The sequence below is a fragment of the Megascapheus bottae genome, chromosome 24, assembly GCF_031878675.1.
Source record: "Megascapheus bottae isolate mThoBot1 chromosome 24, mThoBot2.hap1, whole genome shotgun sequence".
NCBI classification, from domain to species: domain Eukaryota; kingdom Metazoa; phylum Chordata; class Mammalia; order Rodentia; family Geomyidae; genus Megascapheus; species Megascapheus bottae.
In genome coordinates, this window is record NC_143532.1 from 15740564 (window position 1) to 15748881 (window position 8318).

The following is an 8318-nucleotide window of genomic DNA, read 5'->3' on the forward strand; positions in this document are numbered from 1 at the left end:
AGACATATAGCTTTGAGCAATTATTCTCTGCTAGGAGAATCCTAGATGTATACTAACTATTACAAAGGAGGGAAATTGTGGAGACTATGTTCCTTTGAGTTTGGCTTACTTCACTTAATAGGATTTTTTCCAAGTCTTTCCATCCCCTTACAAATGGGATGATGTCATTCTTTCTGATAGCAACATAGAATTCCATTGTGCATAAGTACCACATCATCTTCAGCCATTTATCTACCGAGGAACATCTGGGTTTTTTCCATATCTTAGCTATGGTGAATAATGCTGCAATGAACAAAGTTGTGCTAGGAGGTTTAGTATTGCCTTGTTTCTGGACATTTGGTTAAATGCCCAGGAGTGGAATTGCTGGATCATAGATATTTAGTCTTTTGAGGAACCACCATATTGTTTTCCAGAGTGGTTGAACAAGTTTACACTCCCACCAACAGTATAGTTGTGTTCCCTTCTGCTCACATCTCTGCCAGCATCTGTTGTTATTAGATTTCTTGATAACAGATATTCTAACTGGAATGAGGTGGAATCTCAAAGTTGTTTTGACTTGCATTTTTTAATGGCCTTCAGAGATTTTGAGCATCTATAGGCCATTCTTATTTCCTCTTTAGAGAAGTCTCTCTTTAAATCTTTAGCTCACCTTTTAAAGGGATGGTTGTTTCTTTAAGGACTTGTTTTTGAGAAATTTATTTTTTGGAGATGTGTATATATTTTAGATATGAGGCCTTTGTTGTCTGGCTAGTGAAGATCTTCTCCCACTCTGTGTGATTTCTATTTAACTTGCTAGCTATGTCCTTTGCCATACAGAAGCTCTGCAGTTTTGTTTTTAAGCTTTTGCTTCAGTTTGAACTCAGGATCTCTCACTCATTTTTTTCCTCAGCTGATGTTCTTTCTCTCCAGCCACACCTCCACTTCCAACTTTACTTTTCTTCTCTTTCCTTTGCTTTTCCATTTTTTCCTCCTCTTTTCTTTCCTTTCTTTGCTGATTATTTTCAGGTAAGGGTCTGATAGTTTGAGCAAGCTTTGAATCCTGACGTTCAGATTTCAGCCTCCTGTGTAGTTAGGATTGTAAGATAAGTCACTGGTGTATGGATTTATTTTCAAGGTTCCAGTAATTTTAACCTACCATCATGTTTAGGCTATTTGTAAATAAATATTACAATTAGATATACTATACAAAGCTATGTACCAATGAAAGGATTATTATAAAGTGATATACCCAAAGAAGAAGGATTATTTTTTTATCAAAACCAGAGATAAAACAATGACAGAAGGGTATAAGGCATAGTATGGTCCAAAAGAATAAAGATTAAAGCCATATCCATGGAGCCATTGAACTCTCCAAAGGGAGAAAGTCATATTAATTGTGTCATCATATTAGGGCCAGAAATTTCTATTCTGTGCCAATCAAAATATGATAAAATTGGCAATGTAGCCCTAATATCAGTACAGCAGACCTCAAATCCTGGATCTTTGTGTTGTCCTCTGTGAGTATAAAGCAGGCAATTTTTAACTTAGCTCCTCAGAGGAAAGATTGTAAATGACTACATCTATCTGGCATCTTATGGATGATGAGTGATTGAGGAACATCCCATAAATAGTCCAGTATAAAATCTATTTGGTAACCATTGGGGCTTATTCAGAAAATTTAGACCTCAACAAATCGACAGAGGCCAGAAGTGTGAGAGGCTCAACCTACTTAGTAGCAGAGTCAGAGAAGCCATTCCTCAAACCTGATAGTAGTGATACACCTTTTCCTACAGTATTAGATCAGAATAGCCTGTGCAGGAGAGCAGTTGATCCACTCAATTGGACATGGTAATTTGTGCCTAAAATTTCAGCACTAGGATGGCTGAGACAAAAAGATTTAAAGTTGAGGCTAGTCGGGGAAGGGAAGGGAAGAGAAGGGAAGGGAAGGGAAACAGAGAGAGGAAGGAAGGGAGGGAGGAAGGAAGGAAGGAAGGAAGGAAGGAAGGAAGGAAGGAAGGAAGGAAGGAAAGAAGGGAGGGAGGGAGGGAGGGAGGGAGGGAGGGAGAAAAGAAAGAATGAGGCAGGCAGGCAGGTAGGAGAGAAGGAAGGAAGGAAGAAAGGGAGGGAGGGAGGGAGAAATGGAGGAAGGGAGGAAAGAGAAGGAAAGAATGAAACAGAAACAAAGAGGTAAAGAAAAAGAGAGAAAGATATGATAGTTGCTTGTAGGGAGATACTTTCTCTCTATTGTAACCCCTACCAGACAAACATTGCTGGTTCTTACCATGAAGAACATATAAATGTGAATCAATAGAAGTGTTTAAGATCACCAAAAGGAAATAAGTGAAATGAAAACAAACAAAACTGCTACCTGCTAATATGGGAGAAATTTGTATAAAGGGATGGTAGGAGATTCAACAATCAACCCATGGGAACCAAGTTGCATATCACTTATTTTTCTTCTAATTATGCCTTCTTAGATTACTTTTTCTCTCTATTTTTCTACTCACTGATCTCGTCCAAAGGTGATGACCTAATGAGTATCTATTTTACAAAGTAATGATATTTTAAGTCTATTTGCATAGTAATTAACAGTAGGGAAGAACTTTGATCCCTTGCCATTTTTTTTTGTGCTGTTAGCACTGAATAACAAATACTTGATATTCTTAGTTTCTTTGATGAAGAGAACCAAAGACTATAATTCTATTGGGGACCACACTGCTCTGAAAGCACAGTACAGCACATAGTTACTATTCAAAGATTATGGTAGTATATTGGTGAGTAAATATGGTAACACTACATCAAAATACAACATTACAATAAACAATACTCATGCATATTTTAAATCTCACCGATCGATCTCTCTTATACTAGTGACTGTTACAGTTCTGTGTTTTAATCATTTAATGACATCTGACATTCATGGCAATATCTCCTGCTCTTCAGTCTCATCACTGTACTTTGGGAGGCCATTGAGTGTGCTCCTTAGCACTCCTATCTGTGCAAAGAACCTAAGAAGTGTGGGCCAGTTAACCAGTATGATTAAGACTTGTATTAATGAGGACAAGAGTCTCCACCTCCTCCTGCTTTTCAGAAAGCTTTTGGATAGCCTGTGACCTCGTGGCACAATAGTAGTGTGTCTGACTCCAGAGATTATCTTTCCTCTTCAACCCCATCAGTTCCCATTTCTCTGTACTTAATGTACTATGTTATCTCTCATCTCTTTTGCCATCCCTTGGTTATCTCATATTGTTACAATATTTCACCTTGTTATCTGATATATTTTATATGTGCTTAATTGGTTATTTGAAATTGGATAGGGAAGGGGGAAAATCAAATGAGTGGGGGGAGGATGGATGGGAAATGGGGACCATGTCATGAGAAAGGGTATCAATGTTTGTGAAGTTATGCATCTTCTATCTGGTGAATATAATGGAACCCTTCTATTAATCACAATAAAGTATTTAAAAAAATAAAATGAGCAAACCAAAAAAACCAACAAAAACCAGACAAATAAGTTTTGTACTAAGGAAGTAGTCTCTTCTTTTGACTTGGTAAGTAGGAACATACATTGAGGTGATATAGGGGCTTGATGGGGTGAGAGTCTGGCATCATCTTAGCCAGGGTTGCCAGACTCCTGGAGCGTCCACATGCTGAAATACAGGAGTTGACAGATAACAATAAAATCAAATGATAAATACAATGAGCAAATTAAACGGAGCTAGAAAAGGTAAAAAATGAGAGTAAGAAGATATGCAAGGGTAGTTCATCGAGATGATTCCTAGGGTTATTTCTTCATGTACATAAAGAAAGTACAGCCCAAAGCAATTCTTTGATTGTAGTTCAAGTGCCCCTGTGAGTTTTAAGTAAAGTCTGCAGGTACCGTTTTGGATGTGCTAAGAACAGTTTCAGTGATTCTAAACTTAGGTGAGTTTCCAACTCACAATGGAAGTTAGATTGAAAGCAATAAACTCTGACCCTTCTCCAGAAATTTGAATTCATTAGCTCTGGGCTGGTGCCTGGAAACTAAACTTCAGTACACTCACCTTATTGATTCTGATTCTGTAGGTCAGAATAAGTCAAATACTGTAGGGAGCCAAAGCTGAAACAAAGAGAACATAGTACTTTAGTCCTTTTTTCCTCTTTGTGAAAAGTCTATCCCCATTTCATGAAATATTTGTGATTTATTGTTGGTTTTCTTAACTTTAATGATTTAAAATCTTTTCTGAACATGGTATAAAATACTCAAAATAATAATCATTTTATATTTTTTAGTAAACTGGAGATTATTAAAAGATAAAGGGCTTTTTCATCAGAACTCAGGTATTGAAGTTAAATTTTACACACACTAGATAGGGTCTGGGATTTGATTGTGTTCTGCTACATTTACTCCAAAAACTCTAAGTGGCTAGGTTTATTTTGCAATTATGAAATAGACAGAGAAAGAGGTCTTGAATGATGATGCAAGTTGTCCATCCCTGAGCTCTCATCTTTTCTGGGAGACCCTCAATGACTTGTGTGGTATTTACTGTGGTTTATTGTGGTGCTTAGCTTTCGCCACACTTCTGTCAAGTGTCCATTACCAGACTTGTTGCTGCTGGTTTCTGTGTCCTCACACTTGGCTGTCATGCTCTGACAGCTGTGTGGAATCTTGTGTTCACTTCTTATCTGTGCTGACATAGTTCTGAGCACTTAGCTTCTCCCCATTCTCCATCTTACCTCACCCGCTACGTCTAGACAAACAGTCCTTCTGACAGCTTCTTCGGTCCACACATCTGTGCTCTCTGGTTTCCATCATCTCAATTGTTCATCGGGTTCTCCAGGACAGGTGTTTTGTTACCTTTGCCTCCCGCAGCATCCTGAATCCACACATCTGAATGCAAAAGCTGAATGATGATCAATTACGACCAAATATTCAAAGTGGACCATGCTGGCATGGCTGGAAAAGTCCTTTTGTTAATCTACGGGCCATGCTCCATCCCACTTTTTGTACTTTAAATGGCTCAACGTTGTGGGGACAATAACAGAAACCTATTAATACCAAGTCCCCTTTTTTACCCTATGCCTTATTAGTTCATAGTTTCCTTCTTCCAGAAAGTTCTTTCTAGGAAACTTTGAAACACATTTTAAAATGCAGCCCAGAACGCACTATTAACATGAATGATTCTTCATGCTTCTGGCTCTAGATGACATTACACCATACATTGCGTATTAAATTTTAAAAAAATAAAATTTTATATCGTTACAGTATTTTTCCTTGTTATCTGATATATTGTATATACATTTATCTGGTTATTTGAAATAGGATAGGGAAGTGGGGAAAACAAGATGAGGCACAGGGGTGGGGGAAGGGAATGGGAACCAAAACATGAGAAAGGGTATCAATGTATGAGAAGTAATGCACCTTCTATCTGGTGAATATAATGTAACCCTTCTATTAATTACAATAAAAATATATATATGAAAAATGCAATTTTCACATCAGGCAGTCAGTTGCACAGTGTAGGACTACATTATATGAATTTTCCTTCCTTCCTTCTTTCCTTTCTTCCCTTCGTTCTTCCTTTCTTCTTTCTTTCTTCTATTTTTTTTTTGCTGGCCTTCAGGCTTGAACTTAAGAGACTGGGTGCAGTTATTGAGCATTTTTGGCTCAAGTCTAGTATTCTACTGTTGAAGCCACACAAGTATGCTTTCAAATTTTTATTAGTTAATTCTGAGATAAGAGTCTCTAGGACTTCCAACAGTGTTTCTTAGGTCTGAAATTCCTGAGTAGTTAGGATTTTTGGAGTAAGTCAGCTGTCTCTAGCCTTGTTTTTCTTTGATTCTCCATCTGAAGCAAGATATCTAGAAGATGATCACCACTTGATACACAAGTGTGGCACAAATGCTCGAGACGGTGTGTTGAACTTTTCAGAAATGAACCTGCTTCATTTCTCCAATATGGAACTAATGTGTGGCATGGTGGGCTGAAAAGTTGGTAAGCTCTTATCTTGCCAGCACTTCTTCAGGGAGACAGAAAATCTACCTTGCCAGGGAAGCCTGGGAGAGAAACCACAGTCTACATTCTCTTGTTTTCTTGTTTTGTCATACAATATAATATCCCTTCATGAATCTCAGTATACCTTCTCTCTTCATTAATCTCCTAAAGAAGTTAGAGAAACCTGGTCCTCTCTCTCTTTCTCTTTCTCTCTCCTCTTCCCTCCCTCTCTCCAAAAAATTACTGAATTATTGCAGACAATGTGAAACCTACACAAGTGTTCTGTTGTGAAATTATTTGCTTAAGATACCTGAGCGATCCTTTGAACAATTGTTCCTTCTGATTTTTCCTGTCTTCTTCTTTCTCCTCACATCTCTCTCAATCCTACAATGTTCCTCAGTGAAAAGGCAGTCTCTCTCAGTTCCATCACCATGCCTTTTACAATTTGCCCGTCAGGTACATCAATTCTGAATTTTCCGTCCTATAAAATGTTAAAAACATAACCATGTTCAAGGTCCCTGCCCCATGCTTTTTACAACTAATTATCCTTTTCCCCTCATGTTTTACACTCCTCTCCTGAATCTTTACACATTCCCATCAAGAGAGAGTTATCAGGTTCCAATTCCTATCATTGAATTTAATCAGAGCGCTGTGACTGTCATCACTAGTAGATTATTTGAAGTGTGGTGGCAATCTCAGGGCAGATTGGAAAAAGGTGATGCTACTATATGTGTTGCTTGACTCAGAGTCCTAAACTTCCATAGAAAATATCCCACTACTCTGGGCCGGGAGTTTGGCCTAGTGGTTAAAGTGCTTGCCTAGCATGCATGAAGACCTAGGTTCGATTCCTCGGTACCACATACATAGAAAAAAGCCGGAAGTGGTGCTGAGGCTCAAGTGGTGGAGCTCTAGCCTTGAGAAAGTCCAAGGACATTGCTCAGGCCCTGAGCTCAAGCCCAGGACTGGCAAAAAAAAAATATCCCACTACTCATTTGCTATATTTTTCCTGTGGAAGAGAAAGAGAGAAAGTGGGCTGGAGGGGAAAGACAGGGGAAGAGAGTGAGAGAGAGAGAGAGGATGATGATGATGATGATGATGATGATGATGATGATGATGATGATGATGATGGAATCCCAACTGTCTTAGCTCTGAGCTGCTAGACTTTTGTGGCCTAGTTCAGATCTGAGAAGAATCTTTTTCAATTGCCCCAGACACAATCCTATTATCAAGACAAGCTCATCAAAGAGTCTGGGGCAGGACCAGCTGGATCATTTTAAATCTAGAGAAATAGTGAGAGTGAAAGAAATGGCTCTTGTATTAAGCCAGCATGTATTAGGATATTTTATGTGGAACAGGTGAATTGGAATGTGTAGTGTTACATCATTCATGAATAACAATTAGTTGATGGAAATAAAATGAGATCTGGTTTTATAAATTCAAATTAGGGCAAGAAAATGTTCCATATTTGTGTTTTCTAGATATATTCTCATTTTGTCAAATAGGTGAGTCCTATGTGAGAAGTAAGTAAAATCATGTAAATGTTTTATCATTTACAACAGGGGGAAATATAGATTCAACTCGTCCTACTTGCTGAGATTTCAAATTGTGTTATACACACACACACACACACACACACATATATATATATGTGTGTGTGTGTAAATATAAATATATATATATATATATATATATATATAGTTTTAAGCCTTAGCAAATTTCCTGCTCTCATTATACCTTTAAATAAATTTGGGAATACTTACATTCTTTAGAAGGAAAATATATAGGATCCAAAAACATGCTAACTCACACTGAAACTTAATTAATCCTTAATAGACAGTAAGTCAACTAAGTGAATGATGCTGAGTAAGAAACCCCGCAAATTTCTGTTCTCTTTGTTTTTGATATGGTGTTGATTTCTTTTTTGGTACTTGAAACTCAGAACCTATTTGCCAAACTAGTTCTCTACACTTTAGGCATATCCAAGTCTGAATTTTCTACCTTTGGAATACTGAATTGGTAATAGAATTTGCTTCTGCTATTGTGCCATAATAATAGGCTTCTTAGAGCAATAAAGGATAACAATTCTGCAATGGAGCTTTCCCTCTTTGAGTGCTGTGAACCCTTCCTTCACCAACCATTTGAAGATATTTCAGCAATACTCCCGACAGATGAGAAACTCCACAAAGTAAAGTCTCATCCATCTTCACCACTTCAATTGTTCCAGCTGGCATCCTAGATATTTAAACCCAGCCATCCTAGCCTGACTTGAACCATCCTAGAATGGAAGTGCTCAGCCAATACGTAGAAGGTTTTTTTCTTATTAATTTTGTTTATTTTTAACATATTTCTTGTGAATCTATTGGAT

General features: G+C 37.7%; 1 long non-coding RNA gene across 2 annotated transcripts; it reads right to left on the minus strand.

Annotated features, from left to right (window-relative positions):
• Positions 1 to 510: 510 nt before the first annotated feature.
• Positions 511 to 7892, minus strand: LOC150047045 (uncharacterized). 2 transcript variants are annotated; one of them, XR_016539493.1, is made up of 4 exons: positions 7714 to 7892; positions 6264 to 6434; positions 4023 to 4078; positions 511 to 1061 (listed from the first exon to the last, which is right to left on the minus strand). It is a non-coding gene; the product is annotated as an uncharacterized LOC150047045 (long non-coding RNA). The 2 variants fall into 2 exon arrangements; XR_016539492.1 differs by lacking the exon at positions 511 to 1061 and adding an exon at positions 3495 to 3629.
• Positions 7893 to 8318: the final 426 nt, after the last annotated feature.